Source organism: Bufo bufo, chromosome 2 (assembly GCF_905171765.1).
Source record: "Bufo bufo chromosome 2, aBufBuf1.1, whole genome shotgun sequence".
NCBI classification, from domain to species: domain Eukaryota; kingdom Metazoa; phylum Chordata; class Amphibia; order Anura; family Bufonidae; genus Bufo; species Bufo bufo.
This window is the reverse complement of record NC_053390.1, coordinates 767683329-767700830: the sequence shown is the minus strand read 5'-3', so window position 1 is coordinate 767700830 and position 17502 is coordinate 767683329. Positions and strand designations below refer to the sequence as shown.

The 17502-nt window shown below is 44.8% G+C and overlaps 1 long non-coding RNA gene across 1 annotated transcript; it reads right to left on the bottom strand.

Moving 5' to 3' along the window:
- Positions 1-5206: 5206 nt before the first annotated feature.
- On the bottom strand, positions 5207-17264 carry LOC120991798. Its single transcript, XR_005776816.1, has 3 exons — positions 17022-17264; positions 13414-13416; positions 5207-5220 (listed from the first exon to the last, which is right to left on the bottom strand). It is a non-coding gene; the product is annotated as an uncharacterized LOC120991798 (long non-coding RNA).
- Positions 17265-17502: the final 238 nt, after the last annotated feature.

Sequence of the window (17502 nt, the reverse complement as noted above, 5' to 3'; positions counted from 1 at the left end):
ACAATGTGTCTGGGTCCTCCGGCTCCTCTTCCTCATCACCCTGTAGCTCCTCTGGCTGATCCTGCTCCTCCTTTTCTGTCACCTGTGTGTAAAAACCACTAATTTCGCTACACATTGCTTCTGCTCCAATGTCCTCCTTCAGTTCAGCCCCCACAGGGCTCATGTGGCCATGAGATCTAGGCGCCACGTCTCCAGTCCCCTGACCAGCCAGATTTACCAGCATCTGTTTTAGGACATGAAGCAGAGGAATGACATTGTTCATCCTGTAGTCCTTGCGACTGACAAATAACATGGCCTCCTCAAAGGGCCCGAGCAAACGGCAGGTGTCACGCATGAGCTGTCAAAGGCTGACATCGAAGTTGCATAGGGGAGTACTCCTGTCCGCTTGAATCATCAAGAAATCGTTTATGGAATTTCTCTGTTTGTATAGTGTGTCCAACATATGGAAAGTTGGAATTCCAACGGGGGAAACGTTGCATATTAGCCTATGTTGTGGATGCCGTTCTGCCGCTGCAGCTCAAGCTTTGCGGTGTACAAGTGGCTGAAATGCATGCAAAGTTTCCTGGCCATTTTTAGGATGTCTTGCAGAGGGTGGAAGACTTCCGGAACCACTTGACAACCAGATTGAACACATGTGACATGCAGGGCGCATAGCTCAGCCCTCCTTGACGCAGGGCCGATACCATGTTCTTCCCGCTGTCGGTCACCATGGTTCTGATTTTAAGTTGTTGAGGACTCGATTTCTTGATGAAAGACACTGAGCAGTTCCTTCCCTGTGTGACTCAGAACAGTGTGACACCGCTGTGCCCTGCACATGTGGTATGCTGGAGGGGCACTGTGAATTGTCCCTGCAGTGGAGGCTGAGGATACGGTGGAGGGTGAGGAGGCAGAGGCAGACATTGTCGCAGGACCAACGGCGTGAGAATGTGGAGGCGGAAGCGGCGTCACCTGGCCAGGTTGCTGGTGTGGCTGTGCAGGAACTACCTTCACCTAGTGGGCCGTAAAGGACATGTATTGTCCCTGACCATAGTTACAGCTCCACACGTCGGCGCTGCCATGCACTTTGGCAGACACTGACAGGCTTAAGGACTGGCCCACCTTCTGTTCTACATACGTGCGCAGGGCTGGTACTGTCTTTTTGGCAAAGAAATGATGGCTTGGGACTCTTCACCTCCACCTCTCGGCACAAGTCATCATTTCTCTGAAAGGTGCAGAGTCCACCACTTGGAAAGAGAGGGACTGCAGCACCACCATCTTTGCCAGGAGCACATTCAGCTTCTCCGCCGTTGGATGAGTGCACGTATACTGTTGTCTTTTGGCAATCGCTTCAGTGATCAATTGCTGATGGAATGACTGATGAGGAGTAGTAGGAGTAGCAGGAGCAGCAGGACCAGCAGATGATCGGAAGGACAGACAGCTCCCTTCGGCTGAGGTGGTGGAGCCTTAACTGCCTGAAATCGGGTGCGTGCCATTGGGTGATGCAGCGGTTGGTGCGGCAGACTAGACCACCTCATCGGAGCCATGGTTCTCCCAGGCCTTTTTATGGTGACGCTGCATATGTTGACACAGGGCCGTGGTGCCAACATTATCACCCTGGCCATGCTTCACCTTCTGCCCACATAATCTACAAATGGCCATGTTCACCTCCTCCGGCGGCTTAAAAAAAAAATGACCATGCCGCCAAGTAGGTGATTTTACCTGCAACACTCCGCACTGACTGACTGCTACCGCCACTGCTTCTGTGAACTCCTGCACCACTAATTTCTGGGCAGGTAGGCTCCTGTGAAGCGACTTCCCACTGCTGCAACCCTGCTGACTCCCGGTCACACTAGCGACTTGCTGGCTCCGCCGCTGCCTCACAGGCAAGCACCGTCTTTTCCTGAAAATGATGAAGCCCATAATTCACCCGGCTCCCAAGTGCGATCAGCTACATCATCATCATTGAGTACTGTCTGTACGTCACTGATGTCCTCCTTAACAGTCTCTGAATCAGGAGCCTCACCGCTCGCAACACCAGCTCCCAAGCCACTCTCCTTATCACTACTTGCCCGCCTACCGGAGGAAGCAACAGATGTTTCCTCCACATCTTGGCTAGCCAGTAGCTGCTGACTGTCCTCTAGTAGCTTATCCTTGCTGTATAGTGGAGCTGAGCCCACAGTATATAATACTTCTTTGGCTGAGTGAACAGAAAAGGACAGAGGCAGGTTGAGGACAGGTGAGGGCACAGGGCCTGCTCCCGGGCCATGCCAACTAAAGGTTGTGTCTGACGAACCCACCGAGGGGGTGTCTGATGTCACTTGGGACGAAGTGGATGACCGAGTCAACCATTCAAGAATCGCTGGTTCTTGAATGGTAAATACATACCATTATATAGAACATATAACTGTATAACTGAACATATAACTGTACCGCTGAACGGCATATAGGCCATTATTTTTTTTCCACTTATACACGCCACAAAAGACTTTAGAACATATAACTACACCGCTGAAATGGCAAATATATATTTTTTTGCCACTAATACACGCCAAAAAGGGCTGTAATTTTCGCACTTCACCACACAATGGCAAATACTTTTTTTGTGCCACTAATACACACCAAAAAGAGCTGAACGGCAAATAATATATATTGTTTTTCCACTACTAAACGCCAAATATGGCTTTAAAACATATAACTGCACTGCTGAACGGCAAAAAGGCCCTTATTTTTTTACACTTAAACACGCCACAAAATACTTTAGAACATATAACTGCACCGCTGAACGGCAAATATATATATTTTTTGCCACTAATACACACCAAAAAGGGCTGTAATTCTCTCACTTCACCACACAACAGCAAATATTTTTTTGTGCCACTAATACATGCAAAAAAGGGCTTTAGAACATATAAGTGCACCGCTAAACGGCAAATAGGCCCTTATTTTTTTCCACTTGCCACAAAAGGCTTTAGAACATATAACTGCACCACTGAACGGCAAATGATATATATTTTTTTGCCACTAATACATGCCAAAAGGGGCTTTATATCATACAACTGCACCGCTGATCGTTAAATAAGGCTTTTTTCCACTTATATACTCCACAAAAGGCTTTAGAAGATATAACTGCACCACTAAACAGCAGTTTCCACTAATACATGCCAAAAAGGGCTTTAGAACATATAACTGCACCGCTGAATGGCAAATAATATATATTTTTTTGTCACTAACAAAGGCCAAAAAGGGCTTCAGAAGATATAACTGCACCGCTGAACGGCAAATAGGCCCTTATTTTTTTCCACTTGCCACAAAAGGCTTTAGAACATATAACTGCACCATTGAACGGCAAATGATATATATTTTTTTGCCACTAATACACACCAAAACGGGCTTTATATCATACAACTGCACCTCTGATCGTCAAATAATATATATTATTTTGCCACTAATACACACCAAAAAAGGCTTTGGAACATATAACTGCACTGCCGAACGTCAAAAAATATATATCTATTTTTTTTTTTTTTGCCACTAATACATGCCAAAAAAGTCTATAATTTTCTCACTCCACTCCACAAAAGGCTTTAGAAGATATAACTGCACCACTAAACGGCAGTTTCCATTAATACATGCCAAAAAAGCTTTAGAACATATAACTGCACCGCTGAGCTGCAAATAATATATATTTTTTTGCCACTAATATACGCCAAAAAGGGCTATAGAACATATAACTGCACCGCTGAACGGCAATCAGGCCCTTACTTTTTTCCACTTGTACACTCCACAAAAGGCTTTAGAACATATAACTGCACCGCTGAACTGCAAATAATATATATTGTTTTGCCACTAATACACACCAAAAAGGGCTTTAGAACATATAACTGCAACGCTGAATGCCAAATAATATACTATATTTTTCGCTTTATAAGATGCACCTGATAAGACGCACATGGATTTTTGAGGCGGAAAATAAGAAAAACATTTTTTTTAACCAAAAGGTTTGTTTTTAGTGGGTTTTTAACAAATGGTGGTCTGTGGATGACACTGTTATGGATGGATCTGTGGATTATGCACTGTTATGGAGGGATCCGTAGATTACGCACTGTCATGGGGGATCTGTGGAGGACGCTGTTAGGGGGGATCTGTGGATGACGCCCTGTTATGGGGGATCTGTGGATGACACACTGTTATGGGGGATCTGTGGATGACACTGTTATGGTGTATCTGTGGATGACACTGTTATGGGGGATCTGTAGATGATACACAGTTAAGGGGATATCTGTGGAGGACACTGTAATGGGGGATCTGTGGATGACACACTGTTATGGGGGATATGTGGATGATACACTGCTATGGGGGATGTGTGGATAATACACTGCTATGGGGGATGTGTGGATGACACACATATAGCATCTTATATAATGGGGGTCACTATTCACACAGGGACAATATACACTGCGTGCAGAATTATTAGGCAAATGAGTATTTTGACCACATCATCCTCTTTATGCATGTTGTCTTACTCCAAGCTGTATAGGCTCGAAAGCCTACTACCAATTAAGCATATTAGGTGATGTGCATCTCTGTAATGAGAAGGGGTGTGGTCTAATGACATCAACACCCTATATTAGGTGTGCATAATTATTAGGCAACTTCCTTTCCTTTGGCACAATGGGTCAAAAGAAGGACTTGACAGGCTCAGAAAAGTCAAAAATAGTGAGATATCTTGCAGAGGGATGCAGCACTCTTAAAATTGCAAAGCTTCTGAAGCGTGATCATCGAAAAATCAAGCGTTTCATTCAAAATAGTCAACAGGGTCGCAAGAAGCGTGTGGAAAAACCAAGGCGCAAAATAACTGCCCATGAACTGAGAAAAGTCAAGCGTGCAGCTGCCAAGATGCCACTTGCCACCAGTTTGGCCATATTTCAGAGCTGCAACATCACTGGAGTGCCCAAAAGCACAAGGTGTGCAATACTCAGAGACATGGCCAAGGTAAGAAAGGCTGAAAGACGACCACCACTGAACAAGACACACAAGCTGAAACGTCAAGACTGGGCCAAGAAATATCTCAAGACTGATTTTTCTAAGGTTTTATGGACTGATGAAATGAGAGTGAGTCTTGATGGGCCAGATGGATGTGCCCGTGGCTGGATTGGTAAAGGGCAGAGAGCTCCAGTCCAACTCAGACGCCAGCAAGGTGGAGGTGGAGTACTGGTTTGGGCTGGTATCATCAAAGATGAGCTTGTGGGGCCTTTTCGGGTTGAGGATGGAGTCAAGCTCAACTCCCAGTCCTACTGCCAGTTTCTGGAAGACACCTTCTTCAAGCAGTGGTACAGGAAGAAGTCTGCATCCTTCAAGAAAAACATGATTTTCATGCAGGACAATGCTCCATCACACTCGTCCAAGTACACCACAGCGTGGCTGGCAAGAAAGGGTATAAAAGAAGAAAATCTAATGACATGGCCTCCTTGTTCACCTGATCTGAACCCCATTGAGAACCTGTGGTCCATCATCAAATGTGAGATTTACAAGGAGGGAAAACAGTACCCCTCTCTGAACAGTGTCTGGGAGGCTGTGGTTGCTGCTGCACGCAATGTTGATGGTGAACAGATCAAAACACTGACAGAATCCATGGATGGCAGGCTTTTGAGTGTCCTTGCAAAGAAAGGTGGCTATATTGGTCACTGATTTGTTTTTGTTTCGTTTTTGAATGTCAGAAATGTATATTTGTGAATGTTGAGATGTTATATTGGTTTCACTGGTAAAAATAAATAATTGAAATGGGTATATATTTGTTTTTTGTTAAGTTGCCTAATAATTATCCACAGTAATAGTCACCTGCACACACAGATATCCCCCTAAAATAGCTAAAACTAAAAACAAACTAAAAACTACTTCCAAAAATATTCAGCTTTGATATTAATGAGTTTTTTGGGTTCATTGAGAACATGGTTGTTGTTCAATAATAAAATTAATCCTTAAAAATACAACTTGCCTAATAATTCTGCACTCCCTGTACTATGACACATATGATACTGTGACCAGCATAAGATGATCTTATGCTGGTCACAGTATCATATGTGTCACAGTATATTGTCCCTGTGTGAATAGTGAGCCCCATTACACCACCGGGCACCCGCTCACAGCAGTCTTTACATGTAAAATCTTTATATGTAATGCTCCAGCAATGGCTCTGCTTTGTTCTGTAACAGTACTAATTATCAAAGCAGCGGTCTGGCCGACAGCGTAACGTAACTCACTCAGTCAGTCACGCTCCTGCCAGCTTCATTATTGAAGTGGGAGGAGCACGACCGAGTGAGTGATGTCATGCGCCGGCCAGACTGCTGCTTTGATAGTGAGTACTGTTACAGAAGAAAGCAGAGCCATTGCTGGAGCATTACATAAAAAGATTTGACATATAAAGACTGCTGTGAGCGGGGCCCGGTGTAATGGAGTACAGTGACTGCACCGGGCCCCGCTCACAGCAGTTTTCATATGTAAAATCCATTCATGTAATCTTCAAGCAGTGGCTCTGCTTTAAACTAGCGCAATCCTCTGTAGTAGTACTCACTAACAAAGTGGCAGGCAGCCGGCAGCGTAACCTCACTCACTCATTCACGTTCCTGCATCATTAATGGAGTGGGAGGAGCGTGAATGAGTGAGTGAGGTTACGCTGCCGGCCTGCCTGCCGCTTTGTTAATGAGTACTACTACAGAGGATTGCGCTAGTTTAAAGCAGAGCCACTGCTTGAAGATTACATGAATGGACTTTACATATGAAAACTGCTGTGAGCGGGGCCCAGTGTAAAGGAGTACAGTGACTGCACCGGCCCCGCCGCGAGTGAAACAGCAGTTGCCAGCCTCCAGCCCCTCCTCCCTCCCCGCTGACACATCGCAGGCCGTGCTGTGCAGCATAGCGGCCGGCGATGTATCAGTGTCAGACATTTAAAAAGCGCACCATTCGCTTTATAAGACACATTGCCATTTTCCCCCCACTTTTGGGGGGGGGAAGTGCATCTTATAAAGTGAAAAATATGGTATATTTTTTTGCCACTGATGCATGCCAAAAAGGGCTCTAGAACATATAACTGCACCGCTGAACTGCAAATATATATTTTTTTGCCACTAATACACACCAAAAAGGGCTGTAATTTTCGCACTTCCCTACACAACGGCTAATAAGCACTTTTTTCCAACTAATACAAGCCAAAAAATGCTTTAGAACATATAACTGCACCGCACAAGGGCAAATAAGACATAGAAATATTTCCTTGTAATAAACCCTGGTAGTGGCTGAATCAATCAGCACTTGCACCCCAATAAGAACGGTTTTCTGGAATTACAGAGCTGTATAGTGGCAATTTGGATCCCCAGTCAGTGCAGCAAGGTGTAATAGGATTGATCCTATTACCCAGGCTGTAACCTCCCCTACTGAACCTTGTTCTGCTTCAATACTGTGAAATGATTCCTCCATATCCTTTCCCTGAACTTCTATTGAGCAAAAGAAAAGTTTAAAAGTCTTTCCTAGCACTGTCCTTAGAACCTGCTAACCTCTCCCTGCTCTAAGTACACTGGAAAATGGCTGAATCCAAGATGGCTGAGGCTATTTATAGGGCTGTGACATCACAGGGCTGGCTGGCTGATGATTGGCTGCATACATGGCATTGTGGGTGATCCCTCGTTCCCAGAGTTCCTTGCTCCATGTCCTAACACGTGCAGCAGCCAAAAATGTGATGAAGCGTGAGGAAATTCGGATTTAGTGAAAATCAAATTTTTCCTGAAAATCAGATGGAATTCCACTTCGTCAACTTTGATTCGCTCATCTCTAGCTGCCACCATTGAGACACAAGATAATAACGGCCCCCCCCACCTTACTACTAAGTCTAGATGCCAAAAAGGCGTTTGACAAAGTGTCATGTCCCTTTTTGAACGCCGCTTTATCTCACAGACTGTTTGGCCCTGTGTTTTGTGACTTTATCTGTTATCTTCAATCAGATGTTCGCACCACACTCACAGTAAATGGCTACAACACCCCCTTTCCAGACATTTTTAGGGGCACCAGGCAGGGATGTCCTCTTTCCCCTATACTTTTCAATATCTCTTTAGACCCCTTTTACATTATTTGCAACCACTCAACACCTCTCCACAAGACGACCATCTTCCAGTCGCCCTGGCCATATTTGCCAACGATATATTGTTAATTGTTAAACACCCAGAAACCACACTCCCACAAACACTACAAGACCTTATAGAGATCAGACAGCTTTCGGGTTACACCCTTAACCTGGATAAATCCGACGCTCTACTCCTTAAAGGGCCCACAAAACCGAGATGGACTGATCCTTTCCCTTTTCAATGGCGCTCGAACTCTATATCATACCTGTGGGTACAGATCACCAAATAACCTGGTAAGCTATATAATGCAAATATTGCACCCTATGTGCATACACTGGAGGGCACGCTAGCAGGCTGGGGATATCTTCCTTTTTCCTACATGGGGTGGGCATACCTTCTTAAGATGGCGGAATTTCCTCGAGTGCTATATCTTCTATATTCCCTACCAGTATATTTACGCCCCAGAGATAAGAATAAAATTAACTGCTTATACCGCAAATTTATCTGGCATGGTCGTCGCCCCAGGAGACCTTATATTATTTTACAACAACCTAGGCTGAACGGGGGACTGAACTTTGCCAACATCAGGGTTTATAATATTGCAGCTCTGATGAGAATAGCAATAGACTGGATACATCATACATCCATGTTCTCAAACTGGTGTCAGGAACAGGCCTTTATACCCAGAATGGCTCTGACCAATTTACTCTATACCCCATATGGCGAGAATTCAGAAAGGGCCAGAGAGAACATCCTACTGATGTCGACCTGGCGGGCCTGTCAAAAGATGAGGCTTCTCAAAAACTTACACTGTCATTGCTCATTACAAATGACTCTCCTGGCAAACCCACATTTCCAAGCAGGGTCACCCCATAGGGATTTCTATGAATGGCATAAGGGAGGACTAACTCTGATTAGTCACTTGGTGGACCACACCACACACAAGATTCTACCATTTGAAGATCTTAAATCTAAATACCCCAACATTCGTTTTAACTTTTTTACCTATTTACAAGCCAACAGCTATCTCCCGAAATTTATGTCCAACTTAACCCCCCGAGAATGGAGCCCAGCTCTACAGGCCTCCCTCAAACATACCCCTACCCTCAGGGGACATACCACTAGCTACTATAAATTTCTACACACCCCTCTGGACTATGGTAAGGGTGAATGGGCAATAGCTAAATGCCTCAAAGACATCCCACAGTTAATGATATCCACCCTATATCAGGCTCTGGAACGCAATCTTTGTTATTTGCCATCGTCCGCTACAGGGAGATGACCCTACAGATTTATCACCTGGCATATATCTCTCCAGTTCAGGGCCACTGTATAGGCGTCTTTGGTCACCGGACATTTTCCATTGTTTGTGGCTGTGACCGGTGATACAATCTTTCTGGCATAAAATCCACACGTTTACCACCACCCATTTGACGTCAGCAGCACCTCTGGATCCTATAAGGGTCATCTTTGGGTACATTGACCCAACTAGTACACAGTACACCCCTGGTAGTAGGAAATTGTTATGTCTGATAGCAGCAGCAGGAATCAAGACTATTCTCCACACGTGGATCGACCCCACACCCCCACCGTTTAAGCTATTTTTTTTTTTTAGATAGTCTGCTTTTTAATGAAGATGGACTGAGTAGAGGCATCTTCCAGGAAGGAGATCCATGTGAAGCAATTCTTTGCATGCTGAGAGAACTTCATAGATATACTGTCCCGCCAGGTTAGAAGATGCATCCAGGAATGTTTTCAATTCACTTCCTGGTATCAGACGCGTGTCTTACTAAACTATTCACCAATCTCAGGGATATGATCCTACTTGAGGGCTCAGCAGGGGTCCTTAAGTGCCACGTGCTTGCTTGGATTCTAACTCCTCTAACTGTGGAGGAGAGGTGAACATGTTGGGCTACTGTTATGTTCTATTCACCTTGCGGTTTGCAAGGAGTCAAGTTATGGTTTCTGTACTACTAATCCCCCATAACTCATCCTTTCCGCTTCCCCTCTCCTTTCCCCCTCACTCCCCTTCTAAAAAATGACTGGTGTTGGAAGGTTGACGTAATAGCTTCTATATACTACTCTGTCTATGTTGGGACCTTTACCGAAGACTTGCTGTAAATGATGCTGTAAAGTAAAATAAATAAAATAAAAATGAAATAAAAACGTTTGAAAATTGTTAAGATCGTAGCAGCCTGTAAAATAAATTCATAGCATCATTTATAATGATTGGTGTATGCCATAAAAAGCAAATAAAACTACAACAGAATAGCTTTTTTCTGCATTTTTGTAAAAACAAAAATATAAGTGAAATGCTAATATATAAAACATGGCACCAACATAAAGTGCAAAACTCAGTAGCACATCTTTATTCTATAGCTAATAGTTGGGTGACAGCAAGCCGGGGTCACAGCAACCCACATAAGTTTAAATACCAAGCACATTGCTATCAAATGGACAGCGCTGTGCTTGGTAAGGAGCAAAGAGGCTGCAGCGCTCACTGGAACATCGCTGACTCCTCAAACAGCTGATTGGCGGGGGTGCCAGGAGTCGGACCCCCATCATCTCATAACTCTCTGAGTATAGATGTCATAGATGTTACCTGCAGTCCTATGTAACACCCCAAATAACACAGTGAATTATTGTGTTATGTGGGTGTTACATAGGACTGCAGGTAACATCTATGACATTATCTGCATACAGAAAGTTATAACTCTTATCTAGGCTGTTACATAGGACTGCAGGTGACATCTACAAATTAAAATTTTAGTTACCAAATTTAAAATACATATGACTATGACAAAAAAGACTTGGAGGAGAAGATGAGATGTAGGTCACAGTAGTGAGCCAGCTCTATATATAGGAGAATACAGCACCACATACCTCTTACTTCCAGTGGCATCTCCTGCCATGTAGATCTTCTCTTTCCTCTTCTCCATTTGACCCAGAACGCCATGACAAATTGTTTCACCCATGTCTCATCTCTACAGAGTTTGTTACACAGACACGTTAGATTTCTCATAATTGGGGTCATTTATCAAACTGGTGTAAAGTAGAACTGTCTTAGCTGCCCATAGCAACCAATCAGATTCCACCTTTCATTTTCCAAAGGAGCTGTCAAAAATGAAAGGTGCAATCTGACTGGTTTCTATGTGCTACTAAGCCACTACTTTACACCAGTTGAATAAACTATCCCAAAGGTCCCTATAGTGTCTACAGTATTGATAATGCCCCCTAGAGTACCCCCAGTAATAATAATAATAACAACACCCTATATTGTGCTCCAGGTAATAATCGCTGTATAGTGTCCCCAAAAATAACATCCCCTAATATGTCTCTGTAATAGAAATGCCCCCTCACACTGCACCAATATAGTAAATTCCCCCACAATGCGCCCCATGAAGTGAATTGCCCCATGTAATAATCTGCCCCCCACACTGCCCCATGAAGTGATTTGTCCCCATGTAATAATCTGCCTCTACACTGACCCCCCAAAGTGATTTGCCCCCACACTGCCTCCTTGTAATCATTTGCCCCTACAGTAATATGTCCTCCTCTACCCCCCAAAGTTGGCATACACAGAAAAAAAAACGCTAATACTTACCTATGTCTGGGATGGTGAGGCAGGCCGCAGGCGTGCATACTTCATTATCCTGCGTGTCATCAAGCACGCCTGTGGCGGAATTATACTACCACATAGGCCTCAGGCCTTCTAGGCCTGAAGCCTATGGCGGTGAACGTGGCAGGGCAGGGAACTATGCACTATGGTGCCCCGCCGCAGTATGTGGGCGTTCAGGTCGGTGTTGGGCCCCCCAGCTAGGCCGGGCCTGGGGCTGCCGACCCGAATGTCCCTATGTTAATCCGCCATTGCTGTTCCTGCACTCTCCCTATCCAATATTCTTTTTTAAACTGTTTTCAGCAACACTGTCCCTAGCGCATTTCATGTCTCTCCCTATACTCAGCTCACAGTGAAATGGCTGTGTGGGATGGCTAACAGCAGATTGTCTTGCTGCATGGCATTATGGGTGATCTTGCGTTCTCGGGCTTCTTACTTTCACTGTGCAGCTGCAATTTTAGAAAAAAACAAAACTATTTGTTACCTTAAAGCGCAAGGAAATCCGGATTCGTGGATTCGCTCAACATTAGTGATTAACATAGACAAGTCCAAATTGTCTTGCAAAACACAATGCCTCATGCAGATATGTCAAACAGAAAATAAAAAAGTTAGACCAGCTGGAATGCAAAGAGGAAAAATAAAACAAATGCTCTTGACCTCAAGATTGGACCAGTGATCAATGCTAAAAGTTAATTATTTTCAAGAGTTAAATGTTGTGATTTAATGTTAAAATATTTGTGTTTTTATGCACTGGGTATCCCAAATGGTTGTGTATGGACAGCAAACATTTAACACTGGAAGTTTTTGCCTAGTTTCCATGGTGAGGTGCTGTCCAACCCCCTAGATAGTAGAGAGTTTTAGCTGAGCAAAGCTAGAGTAAAGACCTATATGTTTGAGCTCCTGCCAAGTAGACCCAAAGAGAAGCCTCATCCAGGAAACACCATTTCTAAGACTGAAAATCTGTCAAAGGACAATTTAACTGAAAGACTACCCCTGAGGGAAAGAGATCAGACATTAACAGATGGTCTAGAGCAGTGGTGGGGAACCTTTTAGAGACTGAGTGCCCAAACTGTAACCCAAAACCCACTTATTTATCGCAAAGTGCCAACACGCAATTGAATCTGAATACCAATATAGTGTATCTTCCTGGTACTTTATAATTCAGCTATAATACCCTGCCTACATTTAATGCACTGACTGTGCTGTTCATAGTGCGTCCTGCGCTGATGAATGGCAGGAAAAGTCGAATGCTTATTAGTACACCATAGACTTTTTACAGGGTGTGGGTGCCCACAGAGAGGGCTCTGAGTGCCGCATCGGGCACCTGTGCCATAGGTTCGCCACCACTGGTCTAGAGCCATCAAAACCTTTCTGGTTTCAGACACAAAGGTACCTCACGTTTAGGGCAATAAGATTTTACTGCTGTGGAAAGGGTATATGCTTTGGTGCCCACCACACTTTGAAACAGACTGGCAATCCAGATCTAAGATCCGCACCCTGCAACTGTGAAATGCAGAAAGAGTAAATGCGAATGGAATTTCATGTCTGTGGTCAGTTGCAAAGATTGTAAAGTGAACTTAAAGGGAGACTCAGGGAGGACTACTGTATTATCGTCAGGGCCGTCTTTAATATTGATTGGACCCTGGGCAAAAATTTACTTGGGCCCCCTGGATCCCGCCTTCCCACACCTTAGCAGGCAATCACGCCCTCCATCACAACACAAAAAATCCACACATTTGGTAGAATACAGTGAATGACTGCAAATACATCCAGTTCTAAAGACTCCAGCGGCTCAGGATCAGTGCTCTGGGCAGCTGGGCTCAGGCTGGAAGTGGGCACCGCTCTGCAAGAAGGAGACCAGGGCTTGGCTCACCCTAGTGTTACAGTGCACCCCAGCACCCCACAGTATGCAGTATAGCACCCTATTGTATACAGCAACCCACAGTATGCAGTATAGCACCCAATAGTATACAGCACCACACAGTATGCAGTATAGCACCCCACACTATACAGTACCCCACAGTATATAGTAGAGCAGTATAGCAGCCCACAGTATACAACACCTCAGAGTATAGGTAGAGCAGTATAGCACCTAACCGTATACAGCACCCCAAACTATACACGATACAGCCCCCCACACTATACAGTACAGCAGTATAGAACTCCACAATATACAGCACCCACAGTATACAGTATACAGCCCCCCACAGTATACAGTACAGCAGTATAGCATTCCACAATATACAGTATACAGCCCCCCACACTATACAGCCCCCCACAGTATACAGGCCCTCACAGTATACAGGCCCCCACACTATACAGGCCCCCACACTATACAGGCCCCCACACTATACAGGCCCCCACACTATACAGCCCCCCACACTATACAGCCCCCCACACTATACAGGCCCCCACACTATACAGGCCCCCACAGTATACAGGCCCCCACAGTATACAGGCCCCCACAGTATACAGGCCCCCACAGTATACAGCCCCCCACAGTATACAGGCCCCCACAGTATACAGCCCCCCACAGTATACAGGCCCTCACACTATACAGCACCCCACAGTATACAGTAGTTTACAGTATATTAGCATAACAGCCCCTGTCACCTTTTTCTGATGTAATCTTCACAAAAAAAGCTCCACAGTTAAGGCAAACTTCTGTCACAACACTCCTGGTAGGACCTTGATGACCTCATAGCCATGTGACCAGTAATATTGCTAGGTTACTGGTCACATGGTGATGATGTTATCTAAGGTCCTAGAGAATCACAGCTCACCGTACGCTGCCTGGAGTCCTTGTGTAGCTGACAGCCTGACACCCGGGGCAGTGGCTAGCAGGGCTCAAGAGGCAGCTGCCTTGGGCCCCCCAGGAGCAACTGGGCCCAGGGCAGCTGCCCCTTTTTCCCCTTGGTAAAGACGGCCCTGATTATCGTGAGATTGGAAGTTTGGGAAAAAATAGACTTAACATGACTAAAATGCATAAAGAGTTTACTAAACTATGATGATATACACTCACCTAAAGAATTATTAGGAACACCATACTAATACGGTGTTGGACCCCCTTTTGCCTTCAGAACTGCCTTAATTCTACGTGGCATTGATTCAACAAGGTGCCGATAGCATTCTTTAGAAATGTTGGCCCATATTGATTGGATAGCATCTTGCAGTTGATGGAGATTTGAGGGATGCACATCCAGGGCATGAAGCTCCTGTTCCACCACATCCCAAAGATGCTCTATTGGGTTGAGATCTGGTGACTGTGGGGGCCATTTTAGTACAGTGAACTCATTGTCATGTTCAAGAAACCAATTTGAAATGATTCGAGCTTTGTGACATGGTGCATTATCCTGCTGGAAGTAGCCAGAGGATGGATACACGTTCTCATTCTGTTTACGCCAAATTCGGACTCTACCATTTGAATGTCTCAACAGAAATCGAGACTCTTCAGACCAGGTAACATTTTTCCAGTCTTCAACAGTCCAATTTTGGTGAGCTCGTGCAAATTGTAGCCTCTTTTTCCTATTTGTAGTGGAGATGAGTGGTACCCGGTGGGATCTTCTGCTGTTGTAGCCTATCCGCCTCAAGGTTGTGCGTGTTGTGGCTTCACAAATGCTTTGCTGCATACCTCGGTTGTAACAAGTGGTTATTTCAGTCAACGTTGCTCTTCTATCAGCTTGAATCAGTCGGCCCATTCTCCTCTGACCTCTAGCATCCACAAGGCATTTTTGCCGACAGGACTGCCGCATACTGGATGTTTTTCCCTTTTCACACCATTCTTTGTAAACCCTAGAAATGGTTGTGCGTGAAAATCCCAGTAACTGAGCAGATTGTGAAATACTCAGACCGGCCCGTCTGGCACCAACAACCATGCCATGCTCAAAATTGCTTAAATCACCTTTCTTTCCCATTCTGACATTCAGTTTGGAGTTCAAGAGATTGTCTTGACCAGGACCACACCCCTAAATGCATTGAAGCAACTGCCATGTGATTGGTTGACTAGATAATTGCATTAATGAGAAATAATTAGGAACACCTGTTCTATTTCTCATTAATGCAATTATCTAGTCAACCAATCACATGGCAGTTGCTTCAATGCATTTAGAGGGGTGGTCCTGGTCAAGACAATCTCCTGAACTCCAAACTGAATGTCAGAATGGGAAAGAAAGGTGATTTAAGCAATTTTGAGCGTGGCATGGTTGTTGGTGCCAGACGGGCCGGTCTGAGTATTTCACAATCTGCTCAGTTACTGGGATTTTCATGCACAACCATTTCTAGGGTTTACAAAGATTGGTGTGAAAAGGGAAAAACATCCAGTATGCGGCAGTCCTGTCGGCAAAAATGCCTTGTGGATGCCAGAGGTCAGAGGAGAATGGGCCGACTGATTCAAGCTGATGGAAGAGCAACGTTGACTGAAATAACCACTCGTTACAACCGAGGTATGCAGCAAAGCATTTGTGAAGCCACAACACGCACAACCTTGAGGCGGATGGGCTACAACAGCAACCGGGTACCACTCATCTCCACTACAAATAGGAAAAAGAGGCTACAATTTGCACGAACTCACCAAAATTGGACTGTTCAAGACTGGAAAAATGTTGCCTGGTCTGATAAGTCTCGATTTCTGTTGAGACATTCAAATGGTAGAGTCCGAATATAGCGTAAACAGAATGAGAACATGTATCCATCCTCTGATGGCTACTTCCAGCAGGATAATGCACCATGTCACAAGGCTCGAATCATTTCAAATTGGTTTCTTGAACATGACAATGAGTTCACAGTACTAAAATGGCCCCCACAGTCACCAGATCTCAACCCAATAGAGCATCTTTGGGATGTGGTGGAACTGGAGCTTCGTGCCCTGGATGTGCATCCCTCAAATCTCCATCAACTGCAAGATGCTATCCTATCAATATGGGCCAACATTTCTAAAGAATGCTATCAGCACCTTGTTGAATCAATGCCACATAGAATTAAGGCAGTTCTGAAGGCAAAAGGGGGTCCAACACCGTATTAGTATGGTGTTCCTAATAATTCTTTAGGTGAGTGTATATAGTGGTCATTTGTACAGTAAAAATCCTGGAAGGGGTGTATATCTCACCCAGGTCCCTCAACTAGGTGAGATAAGTAAAGTCCATGAAGATGGCGCTGGCTTCAGCAAACATAGTTGCTGGAGCTATTTGTTTATTAAAGTTCTAGGGCTGGATTTTATTTGGACTGGGAAGGTAGGTTTGGTAGTGAGACCTCCCCAGTCCACCCCCACTCCAGGGCATGTTTTCTCCTATCCTGAGGTAATCGCAGGTGAGTACTGCTGTAATCAAGGAGGGATAAAACCAACCATCTGTGTGTCAGTCGGTGAAGAGAGAGGACTTGGAATCAGAGGCCTACAGAGGCTCTGTGTGGTCTCAGCCAGGAGTGCTGAGGGGCCACAAGGCTGTGTAAAGCCGTATCTCTTCCCTGTCTGAACTTGTGTTCGACGAGCGGATTGGAACTTGAGACCCTGTGTATAAGCTGTGCTTAGAGGTGAGTCAGGGAAAAGGACTTTGTATTAGTTAGAGCCCAGATGGGCAGGAGTTTATTTCATTCTGTTTATATTTGTACTGGTGCGAAAATAAAGCATCATATGAACTTTAACTCCATTGTCTAACGAGACCCCCTGAGAGAGAGAGAGCGATCCCTTACTATATATATATATATATATATACAGAAAGATATACCAAAGATAAAGTAAAGTAGTAGTTATTGCAAGTCATGAGACAGATGGGCGGGCTCATCCCAGTGCCCAACATG